The sequence below is a fragment of the Saccopteryx leptura genome, chromosome 12 (assembly GCF_036850995.1).
Source record: "Saccopteryx leptura isolate mSacLep1 chromosome 12, mSacLep1_pri_phased_curated, whole genome shotgun sequence".
NCBI lineage: Eukaryota > Metazoa > Chordata > Mammalia > Chiroptera > Emballonuridae > Saccopteryx > Saccopteryx leptura.
In genome coordinates this window covers 42,309,279-42,321,984 of record NC_089514.1, presented here as the reverse complement: position 1 = coordinate 42,321,984, position 12,706 = coordinate 42,309,279, and the positions used below count along the sequence as shown (strand labels likewise).

The following is a 12,706-nucleotide window of genomic DNA, read 5'->3' as shown; positions in this document are numbered from 1 at the left end:
ATCCATTAGCTTGTCCTCATCTGTGTCTGATGACGAATCACTATCTTCATATATTGCCTTGTCCTCAGTTCCATCTATGGCATTTGAAATGCCACACTTCTTAAATGACTTGACAACCACTGTAGAAGATACACCCAGTTTTTAGACCCCAAACTTTTCCAAAAAAGTGTGTCTTATACATGGGGAAACATGGTATGTCTTCGGGATTTCTAAACTCTTACCTGAAGAGTACCAGGCGCTGTGCTAACAACTTTACACATATTCATTTAATCCTTATTACAGCTCTCACTTTAGTGATAATGTAGAGAATTTAAGGTCAAAGAAATTAAGTAAATCTCCAAGATGAGAAAGCTAAGAAAACCAGCTCAGATCTAACTTCTTCAAACCTCAGAGCTGTGCTCTTTTCAATTATATCATATTGCCATAGGAAATGCATTATCAGTAATTTTGTCAGTCCATATATCATGAGCAGTTTGTTAGACTAACATTTTATTCAGTGAGTGGACAGCTTATTTTGACACATGCATACAGACTATTTGAGGAAGTGTATGCTCTTATCTTTTTATTCTATAACACAGTGATAGTCAACCTGGTCCCTACCGCCCAATAGTGGGCATTCCAGCTTTCATGGTGGGTGGTAGCGGAGCAACCAAAGTATAAATAAAAAGATAAATTTAACTATAGTAAGTTGTTTTATAAAGATTTATTCTGCCAAACTTAGCGAAAATTGATATAAAGTACTTGGTAAGTAATTATTATTATATGCTTTAACTTGTTATAACTCTGCTTTATAAATTTTATAAAGTTATTTCCCTACTTTATAAATCACCATTACTGTGGAACCGATAGGCAGTTAGAAAATTTTACTATTAACAGAGATACAAAAGTGGGTGGTAGATATAAAAAGGTTGACTACCCCTGCTATAACAGGATGCTTCTCTCAACACACACACACACACACACACACACACACACAAAGTAAAACAACAGAGAGAACAAATGCAAAAGCACCAACTACCTCTTGAATTAAACAAAGAGATACATACCTTTTTGAATCACAATATATGGAAAGAGAGAACAAACAGGATAAATGAGTTATCCAAGCAGAGTGAAGTTGGTTATATATATAGCAAGCGAGGGAGGAAGGGAAATGACAAACAAGCCGGGGTTCTCCTTTGTGGAACCCTTAAAGAGTCTTAGACTCTGGAGACATTGCACCACAGGAGGAGGAAGGCTGTGGCTATAATAGAAAGAGAGAAAGTAATTTGAAAGACTATGTAAGGACTAGATAAAACCCCTCAGAATTTTGCCTCCACTTGTGCAAACAAGAGGCAGATCTTCCCCAACTTCCATAGAAAATGGAGTTTCATGCCCTGAAAAACATGACTCCAGAACACTGGGCCCCAAGGAGGAAAGAGTGTTGGGCTTTAGATGGGGTGGGGGGAGATGAAGTAAAGCTCTGCAGTCCTCTTCCCTTTCCCCACTCTAGTATGCTAGTACCCAGAACCACGTCTCCTAAGCAGAAGTTTGTAGGTCCCTTATCTGAAGAGACTGAACGATATCAAAGAACTACAAGTCCTGAAAAGTGGATATTCTTTCCGAATGCCAACAGGGCACTCAGTTGCCCTACAAGAAGGCCCTTTAGTATACCATCCCGCCTATGCACAGAGAACTTCCAACAATCTTTGGTGCCTCACTCTTTAACCTAAATGGATAGAAAAGGATCATGTGGCATTTTTTTTTTTTTTTGGTTGAGAGAGCCATGAATACCACATATATATATATTTTTTTTGTATTTTTCTGAAGCTGAAGCTGGAAACTGGGAGAGACAGTCAGACAGACTCCCGCATGCGCCCGACCAGGATCCACCTGGCACGCCCACCAGGGGCGACGCTCTGCCCACCAGGGGGGATGCTCTGCCCCTCTGGCGTGTTGCTCTGCCGTGACCAGAGCCACTCTAGCGCCTGGGGCAGAGGCCAAGGAGCCATCCCCAGCGCCCGGGCCATCTTTGCTCCAATGGAGCCTTGGCTGCGGGAGGGGAAGAGAGAGACAGAGAGGAAGGAGGGGGGGGTGGAGAAGCAAATAAGCGCTTCTCCTATGTGCCCTGGCCGGGAATCGAACCCGGGTCCCCCGCACGCCAGGCCGACATTCTACCGCTGAGCCAACCGGCCAGGGCTGGATCATGTGACATTTGAAGAAAATCTCCACCATGAAATACAGAAACGAAAACAAATAAATAGAAAAACAGAGCTCAGGAGAAAATAGGACAGAACAGAATCAAATGTCAAAGAAACTAATTAAAATACTCAGAAAGCTAAGAGAAACACAAAACAAGAATGCAATGCCATGGTTTTTTTTTAGAGGAACAATTATGTATTAAATCTAAGGAAGAACACATAAAGATTTAAAATCATGTAGCCAAATAAACTTTTTAATGGAAGGATCTCCCAGAATATAGAACAAAAAGAGACAGATAATATAGGGGTTGGGAGAGGTAAAAAAATAAAATATCAATCCAGAATGCCCCGTATCCAACTAATAGAAGTTACAAAAAGAGAGAGCTTAAAAAACAGGGAGGTCTCTGGCCAAATAGCTCAGGTGGTTAGAGCACTGTCCCAAAGCACAGAGGTTGCCAGGTTGCTCCCTGGTCAGAGCACACACAGGAACAGCTTGATGTTCCTATCTCTCTCCCTTTTTTCTCTCACTAAAATCAATAAATAATTTTTTTAATTTAAAAGACAGTGAGGAAGACATGTTTAAAGAAATGAAAGAGAATTTCCTAAGGCAGTGATATTAGTTACTAGTTTTAAAAGGCTACCAATGACTCAGATAATGAATAAAGGAAGATAGAGTCCAAGGTACAGCACAATGAAATTTCAGATCCCTGAGGAAAAAGAGAGGATACTTAAAAAGTTCTTGAAGAGAACAAATGGACAACATGTAAAGGCAAAGGAATAAGAGTATCAGACTTCTCCACAGAAACATCGGAACCTGGAAGCTAATAGAGCAGTGACTTCAGAATACTGAAAGAACATTATCTTTCCCTGAGAATTCTGTATCCAGCCAGACTAACACAGACAGGATGGTTAAAAAAAGAAAAAGAGAGAGACCTTTTTAGTCTTGCAAGCACACAAAAAATTTATCTCTGTACTATTACTCAAGAAGTTAATGAAGAATGTGTCCCACAGAACCAAAGGGAGTCAACCAAAAAGAAGAGGACAGTGGAGCTCAGTAGAGAAAAGAGATGAGGGCAGCAGCCAGGAGGAGCATGGTGAACCCCAGGCCGGCAGCCTTGCCCCAGGACAAAGCACAGCCTGTCAATATTGGAGCAGAAAACCAGAGGACCCTGGGAGTATGTCTCCAGGGGAGAACAGACCAATAATTTCAATGGCAAATGTGACCGTGTAGAAAATCATACTGAGAGGCATTTCATAGAGCTGTTGGAGGTTGTGAGAAAGAATCAGATGTTCCCCCCCAAAATGAGTAAATAAAAAAGTCAGTTATTAACTCTAGGAACAATAAAATGTAATTCATAAGGAAATGGCATCATATTAACTTTCTGGCTCAGCAGTGAGCAATCCTGTGTAGTTATTATAATGGAAACACTGAATAAGGATGGACCAAACCAAAGTGAAGTATAATTATATTGGGAGGAAGGGAAGAATGTTCAGCTAGCGTAAAGAAAATTAAGCCTTTTTTTAATGGTGTCTAAAGCAGATGCATTGGTATATTACTTAGAAATGTGGAAATTAATGCTGGAAGAACAGCTCAGACCTCTGAAAGAGGAGAAGAAGGCAGGATACAAAAGACCCTTTTTTTTTTAGTTATAAGACTTGTAGCACTATTTGACTTTTTAAAGTGTTCGTACATGTAATATATTTATTAAAGTAATATTGTATTTTATTTTTTTGAGAAGTGGATAAAAATTCTCATTTTATGTACAGGGAAGTGTTTGGGGATGGGGGGGAATGTTTTTCAAGCAATTCAATGGAAAGTGTTGTTTGGTTCTTGGAAGGAAACCAGGAACTTCACCCCCGATGATTGAAATATATAATATACTTACTATGTGCCAGATTCATAGGGGTTGATAATTTAAATTAATGTATATAAAACCACTGACATCAAATAATTACTCAAAACTATACATTTGGAAATGTACTTAAATTTTCCATATGTCAGAACTCCTTAATTATTCTATGGTATACTTGCAGTTTTAAGGTGTTTGGGAAAACATTTCAGATTACACTGGGGAACAAATTTTCTTTCATTTTCTGTTGCATGATGTTTAGAACTGTTTATATATATTTCTGCATCGCTGATTCCAAATCTGAAATCTATTTCTTGGTGCATGCTCGAGTTTTTATGCAATTTTAATTTCTTTTTGTTACACTTAATGGCATGCATTGGTTTTTAAATTGGAGTTAAAGGGCAGCGACTCTTGGATTGAACATAACCACAAGGCAATTAATGTTTTACGAACATCACTTTTACATAATTTTAGTTGTTTTTAAATGTAAAAAATTATTATCTAATGAAAACACCCTCTTATTTTGTTTTAAGATTGAATCATGGCTTCTTCGAGTAAGCGTAAATGTAAGAATAGTCCTGATACCTTCTGTTATATATTTGGCTGTTACACACTTCAACGTCAAAGGCACAATCTTTCATCATTTGTGACACGTGCATATATTGCCTATTTTCAAGTTCTCCTTGGCAATCAAGATAAGAATTGGGCTCCTTATATTGTGTGTCATAATTGTGAGGAAACGCTTCGTGACTGGACAAAAGGAAAATGCAAAGGAATGCCTTTTGGTATTCCCATGGTTTGGCGTGAACCTAAGGGCCACAGCAGTGACTGTTATTTCTGTCTGATCCATACAAAGGGCATTGCAAGGAAAAAAGACATATGATCACATATCCTAATATTCCTTCAGCAATACGACCTATCCCACACTCTGAGACACTCCCGGTTCCGGTTTTCAATGGTTTTATTTCTTCTAAGAATGAAGAAAGTGAACATGGTGATGAAGTGTATTTTGATAAGATGCTTGAGGAAATGGTTGTAGAATCTGAAGGGTCTTTTTCTGATGCCAAGCAGTCATTAACCCCTCAGCAGTTTAGCAAACCCGAACTGAATGTCTTAGTAAGAGACTTGGGCCTATCAAAGAAAGCAGCTGAGTTATTAGCCTCCAGGCTTCAAGAAAAGAATGTACTTCACCGGTCAGCTAAAGCATGCCATTTCAGGAAGCGTGAACAAATTTTTGTGGACTTTTTTCCGAAGACAAACACTTTGTTTACTGTCATGATATCAGTAGTCTTCTCAGCCAGCTAGGTATTACCACTTACAGTCCAACAGAATGGCGGCTATTTCTTGACAGATCTAAATGGAGTCTGAAATATGTTCTCCTACACAATAGTAATGTATATGCAGCCGTTCCAATTGGTTATTCAACTCAACTGTGAGAAGATTATAATGACATAAAATTGTCCTCAACTTACTGAAATATGAGGAGCATAATGGATCATTTGTGTGGATCTTAAAATGGTAAATTTCCTGCTAGGACAACAGAAAGGATTCATGAAGTATCCTTGCTTTCTGTGTTTGTGGGACAGCTGAGCTTGGGAGAAACACTGGACACAGAAGGAGTAGCTGAAACGTGAAGCTCTGGAAGTAGAGATGCAAAATATTGTGAATGAACCTGTAGTAAATCAAAACAGGATCATTTTTCTCCCACTTCACATCAAACTTGGCTTAATGAAGCAGTTTGTTCAGGCTTTGAATAGAGAAAGTGAATGCTTTCAACATATTATTTCTGCTTTTCCTGCCTTGTCTTTCAAGGAGATAAAAGCAGGTGTATTCAATGGACCTCAAATTTGAACCCTCATACGTGACGAAGAACTTGCCAGGAAGATGAATAAGGAGGAGAAAGCAGCACGGTAGTCTTTTGTGGCAGTTACAAAGAACTTCCTTGACAACAAAAAAGCAGAAAACTATGAACTTCTGGTTCAAAGGATGATGTTGGCTTTCCACTACATTGGATGTAACATGAGCGTTAAGATTCACTTCCTGAACAGTCACCTTGATAAGTTTCCTGAAAATCTTGGAGCTATTAGTGATGAACAGACTACTGCTGTAGCATCAAATGAGATTGTCCTCAACAAATACACAAACACAAGAGCTACAAACGCAAATTTTTGCCTGAATAGAATTTAAATAAGTTTTCGCAAATTTTATGATAAAATAAGTGTTTTTTTTTGTTTTTGTTTTTTTTAATAATTTCATTTTTTTAATGGGGTGACATCAATAAATCAGGATACATATATTCAAAGATAACAAGTCCAGGTTATCTTGTCGTTCAATTATGTTGCATACCCACCACCCAAAGTCAGATTGTCCTCTGTCACCTTCTATCTTGTTTTCTTTGTGCCCCTCCCCACCCCCTTTCCCTCTCCCATTCCCCCCTCCCCCCCGTAACCACCACACTCTTACCAATGTCTCTTAGTTTCACTATTATGTCCCACCTATGTATGGAATAATACAGTTCCTGGTTTTTTCTGATTTACTTATTTCGCTTTGTATCATGTTATCAAGATCCCACCATTTTGCTGTAAATGTTCCGATGTCATCATTTCTTATGGCTGAGTAGTATTCCATAGTGTATATGTGCCACATCTTCTTTATCCAGTCATCTATTGATGGGCTTTTTGGTTGTTTCCATGTCCTGGCCACTGTGAACAATGCTGCGATAAACATGGGGCTGCATGTGTCTTTACATATCAATGTTTCTGAGTTTTTGGGATATATACCCAGTAGAGGGATTGCTGGGTCATAAGGTAGTTCTATTTTCAGTTTTTTGAGGAACCGCCATACTTTCTTCCATAATGGTTGTACTACTTTACATTCCCACCAACAGTGTATGAGGGTTCCTTTTTCTCCACAGCCTCTCCAACATTTGCTATTACCTGTCTTGCTAATAACAGCTAATCGAACAGGTGTGAGGTGGTATCTCATTGCCGTTTTGATTTGCATTTCTCTAATAGCTAAAGAAGATGAGCATCTGTTGGCCATTTGTATTTCTTACTGGGAGAAGTGTCTATTCATATCCTCTTCCCATTTTTTTATTGGATTGTTTGTTTGTTTGTTGTTGAGTTTTATGAGTTCTTTGTATATTTTGGATATTAGGCCCTTATCTGAGCTGTTGTTTGAAAATATCATTTCCCATTTAGTTGGCTTTCTGTTTATTTTGTTATCAGTTTCTCTTGCTGAGCAAAAACTTCTTAGTCTGATGTAGTCCCATTCATTAATTTTTGCCTTCACTTCTCTTGCCTGTGGAGTCAAATTCATAAAATGCTCTTTAAAACCCAGGTCCATGAGTTGAGTACCTATGTCTTCTTCTATGTACTTAAATGTTTCAGGTCTTATGTTTAGATCTTTGATCCATTTTGAGTTAATTTTTGTACAGGGGGAGAGACTGTAGTCCAGTTTCATTCTTTTGCCTGTGGCTTTCCAGTTTTCCCAGCACCATTTATTGAAGAGGCTTTCTTTTCTCCATTGTGTGTTGTTGGCCCCTTTATCAAAAATTATTTGACTATATATATGTGGTTTTATTTCTGGACTTTCTATTCTGTTCCATTGGTCTGATTGTCTATTTTTCTGCCAATACCATGCTGTTTTGATTGTCGTGGCCCTATAATATAGTTTGAAGTCAGGTATTGTAATGCCCCCAGCTTCATTCTTTTTCTTTAGGATTGCTTTGGCTATTCGGGGTTTTTTATAGTTCCATATAAATCTGATGATTTTTTGCTCTATTTCTTTAAAAAACGTCATTGGAAGTTTGATGGGAATTGCATTAAATTTGTATATTGCTTTGGGTAATATAGCCATCTTGATTATATTTATTCTTCCTAGCCAAGAACAAGGTATATTCTTCCATCTCATTATATCTTTTTCGATTTCCCTTAACAATGGTTTATAGTTTTCATTATATAAGTCCTTTACATTCTTTGTTATGTTTATTCCTAAGTATTTTATTTTTTTTGTTGCAATCGTGAAGGGGATTATTCTTTTGAGTTCGTTCTCAGTTGTTTCATTGTTGGCATATAGAAAGGCTATTGACTTCTGTATGTTAATTTTGTATCCTGCGACCTTATTGTATTGGCTTATTGTTTCTAGTAGTCTTTTTGTGGATTCTTTGGGGTTTTCGATGTATAGGATCATATCATCTGCAAAAAGTGATACCTTTACTTCTTCTTTTCCAATATGGATGCCTTTTATTTCTTTGTCTTGTCTGATTGCTCTGGCTAGAAGCTCTAGTACACATTAAATAAGAGTGGAGAGAGTGGACAACCCTGTCTTGTTCCTGATTTAAGGGGGAAAGCCTTCAGTTTAGTGCCATTTAATATGATGTTAGCTGATGGTTTATCATATATGGCCTTTATCATGTTGAGATATTTTCCTTCTATACCCATTTTGTTGAGAGTCTTAAACATAAAATTGTGTTGTATTTTATCGAAAGCCTTTTCTGCGTCTATTGATAAGATCATGTGGTTTTTGTTCTTTGTTTTGTTGATATGGTGTATTACGTTAACCGTTTTACATATGTTGAACCATCCTTGAGATTCTGGGATGAATCCCACTTGATCATGATGTATTATTTTTTTAATATGTTGTTGTATTCTATTTGCTAGTATTTTGTTTAGTATTTTAGCATCTGTATTCATTAGAGATATTGGTGTGTAGTTTTCTTTTTTTGTGCCATCCTTGCCTGGTTTTGGTATGAGGGTTATGTTGGCCTCATAAAATGTGTTTGGAAGTATTGCTTCTTCTTCAATTTTTTGGAAGACTTTCAGTAGAATAGGAACCAAGTCTTCCTTGAATGTTTGATAAAATTCGCTGGTATAGCCGTCAGGGCCTGGACTTTTATTTTTGGGGAGGTTTTTAATGGTTTTTTCTATTTGTTCTCTACTGATAGGTCTGTTTAGGCTTTCTGCTTCTTCTTGACTCAGTCTAGGAAGGTTGTATTGTTCTAGGAATTTATCCATTTCTTCTAGGTTGTTGAATTTAGTGGCATAAAGTTTTTCATAGTATTCTACAATAATTCTTTGTATATCTATGGTGTCCGTGGTGATTTCTCCTCTTTCATTTTGGATTTTGTTTATATGAGTTCTTTCTCTTTTTTTCTTGGTAAGTCTTGCCAAGGGTTTGTCAATTTTGTTGATCTTTTCAAAGAACCAGCTCCTTGTTCTATTAATTTTTTCTATAGTTTTTCTGTTCTCTAATTCATTTATTTCTGCTCTGATTTTTATTATCTCCTTTCTTCGGCTGGTTTTGGGTTGTCTTTGTTCTTCTTTTTCTAGTTCCTTAAGGTGGGAAGTTAAGTGGTTCACTTGGGCTCTCTCTTGTTTGTTCATATATGCCTGAAGTGATATGAACTTCCCTCTTATTACTGCTTTTGCTGCATGCCATAGATTCTGATATGTCGTATTGTCATTTTCATTAGTCTGTATATATCTTTTGATCTCTGCACTTATTTCTTCTTTGACCCATTCATTTTTTAAAAGTATGTTGTTTAGTTTCCACATTTTTGTGGGCTTTTTTTCCTCTTTTTTGTAGTTGAATTCTAGTTTCAAGGCTTTATGATCAGAAAATATGCTTGGTACAACTTCAATTTTTCTGAATTTGCTGATGTTGTTTTTGTGTCCCAACATATGGTCAATTCTTGAGAATGATCCATGTACACTGGAGAAAAATGTATACTCAGTCACTTTGGGATGAAATGTCCTGTAGATGTCTATCATATCCAGGTGCTCTAGTGTTTTGTTTAAGGCCACTATGTCTTTGTTGATTCTCTGTTTGGATGACCAATCTAGAGCCGTCAGCGGTGTATTGAGGTCTCCAAGTATGATTGTGTTTTTGTCAGTTTTTGTTTTAAGATCAATAAGTAGCTGTCTTATATATTTTGGTGCTCCTTGGTTTGGTGCATATATATTAAGAATTGTTATGTCTTCTTGATTCAGTGTCCCCTTAGCCATTATGAAATGGCCATTTTTGTCTCTGAGTACTTTTGCTGTCTTGTAGTCAGCATTATCTGATATGAGTATTGCTACACCTGCTTTTTTTGGGATGTTATTTGCTTGGAGTATTGTTTTCCAGCCTTTCACTTTGAATTTGTTTTTATCCTTGTTACTTAGATGAGTTTCCTGTAGGCAGCATACAGTTGGATTTTCTTTTTTAATCCATTCTGCTACTCTGTGCCTTTTTATTGGTGAGTTTAATCCGTTTACATTTAGTGTAATTATTGATACTTGTGAGTTCCCTATTGCCATTTTATATCTTGCTTTCTGTTAGTTTTGTGTCTTGTTTGATCCTTCTCTTTCGTTTTTTTTTCTATCTTTTGTTTTTATTTGGTTGTATTCCATACATCTTTCCTCTGTTGCTATCTTTTTTATCTCATGTGCTTCTGTGGTGGTTTTTTCAATGGTGGTTACCTTTGAGTAATGAAAAGGTTCCCTACCCTGTTCATTGTAGCGAACTATTTTGTGAGTACTTTTGCACTCCATCGTCCTTTGCTACTGTTAATCTCCATCTTCTCCCCCTCTTTCTTTTTGTTGTTGTCACAGTTTAAATTTGGTTTTATTGTGTTCTTCTTGGAGCTTTTACTTGTGGCTCTGTTTTTTTTTTTGTTCTTTGTATCTGATTGGAGAACCCCCTTTAGTAATTCCTGGAGTGGGGGTTTTCTGATGATAAATTCCCTCATCTTTTCTGTATCTGTGAATGTTTTTATTTCTCCTTCATATTTGAAGGATAGCTTTGCTGGGTATAGTATTCGTGGCTGAAAGTTCCTCTCTTTCAGGACTTTATATATTGGGGTCCACTCTCTTCTAGCTTGTAGAGTTTCTGCTGAGAAATCTGATGATAATATAATGGGCCTTCCTTTATATGTTGTATTCTTCTTTTCCCTGGCTGCCTTGAGAATTTTTTCTTTGCTGTTGGTTTGTGTCAATTTCATTATGATATGCCTTGGAGTAGGTTTATTGGGGTTAAGAAAACTCAGAGTTCTGTTTGCTTCCTGAACTTGAGGCTTTAGTTCTTTCCACAGGCTTGGGAAGTTCTCATCTATTATTTGTTTGAGTATGTTCTCCATTCCATTTTCTCTCTCTTCTCCCTCTGATATACCTATTATTCTTATGTTATTCTTTTTGATGGAGTCAGATAATTCTTGTAGGGCTATCTCATTTTTTTTAATTTTTGAGTCTCTTTCTTCTTCTCTCTGTTGTGCCTCAAGTTGCTTGTCTTCTATTTCACTAATCCTCTCTTCTATCTGACCTGTTCTATTAGCTAAGCTTGTTACTTCGTTTTTCAGCTCGTGAATTGAGTTTTTCATCTCTGTTTGATTTGTTCTTATAGTTTCAATTTCCTTGGACATATATTCTTTGTGTTCATTGAGTTGTTTTCTGAGCTCCCTAAATTGCCTTTCTGTGTTTTCTTGTATATCTCGGAGGATTTTTAGGATTTCTATCTTGAATTCTCTGTCATTTAGCTCCAAGGTTTCCAATATATTAAATTTTTTCTCCATAGATTTTTCCTCATCTAGCTGTGTTACCTCTCTTTCTTTTGTATCCATGATATTCGATTTTCTCTTCCTTAATGGCATCTGAGGGTGGTTTTGTTGATAGTATTAATGAGATTTAATAAAGAATAAAAAGTTAAAAAAAATAAAAAAAATAAAAAATCGAAAAGTTATTTTTTTTAAATTAATAATGAAATAAAGAAAAATAAAATAAAATAAAAATTTTTAAAAAAGAAAATTATTCCCACCCTCCTTTTTTCCTCTCCTCCCCTATCCCCTCTTTCTTGAGAAAATCTTGTGGTGAACTTTTAATTATAACAAACAATGCCTGTGATGGAGGGCCTGAATTGGGGAAAAGTAATAAAGGGGCAAAAAAAAAAAGGAAAAAAAAAGAAAAACAAAAAAAAAAAAAGAAAAAAAAGAAAAAAAAAGAGCGTATGGACCCACAAAAAGCAAATAAGGAAAAAATTTGGGTCAAGAATAAAATGATTTGCTTTTAGGTGTTGGTTGTCTAAGAGTTATGATGAGAGGAATAAGAGGAAAACGGAAAAATGGGGGGACAAATTAAAAAATTACTATTGTATTTAGTGGAACAAGAACTAGATAAAATGGAGAGCCTGTGATGGGAGCACTGCTAGTGAGTTAAAAACGTGAAGTAAAAACCCCCCAAAATGCCACAAACATAAGTTTGAGTCCCAGATAAGATAATTTATTTGTTACTGAGGTTTGAATGAGAGGAGATGTAAAGGAGAAAGGAAGAAACTAATATAGAGGGAGAAAAGAAAGAGAGAGAGAGAAAAAAAGAGGGAACCACTAAAAGAAGAAAAAAGAAAGGAGAGAGAGAGAGAGAGAGAGAGAGTTAAGGGTTTTGGAGTGCAACCCTCATAGAGAGAAAGGAAGAGAAGAGAAAAGATAATGGGAGATGTAACACTTATGGGTAGTGTAGTTCAAGGAGAGGAGAGAGTAAGACCGGCAGAGAGTTAATCGGCCAAATTGGAGGAGGAAAAAAAGTATCAAGAATGAAGATAAGAGAAACAAATGAACAAATATAATAAAATGGGATAGGTTATAAAGTCTGCAGATTATTCTTGATTTTGAGAGGTTATCTTCTTGCTTTTTCTTTTCTCTCCCTCTTC

The 12,706-nt window shown here is 36.6% G+C and overlaps 1 protein-coding gene across 2 annotated transcripts in view; it reads left to right on the top strand.

The window, feature by feature from the left end:
* LHFPL3 (LHFPL tetraspan subfamily member 3) overlaps window positions 1-12,706 on the top strand; it is a 733,304-nt gene that overhangs the window by 389,942 nt on the left and 330,656 nt on the right. The window lies entirely within an intron of this gene.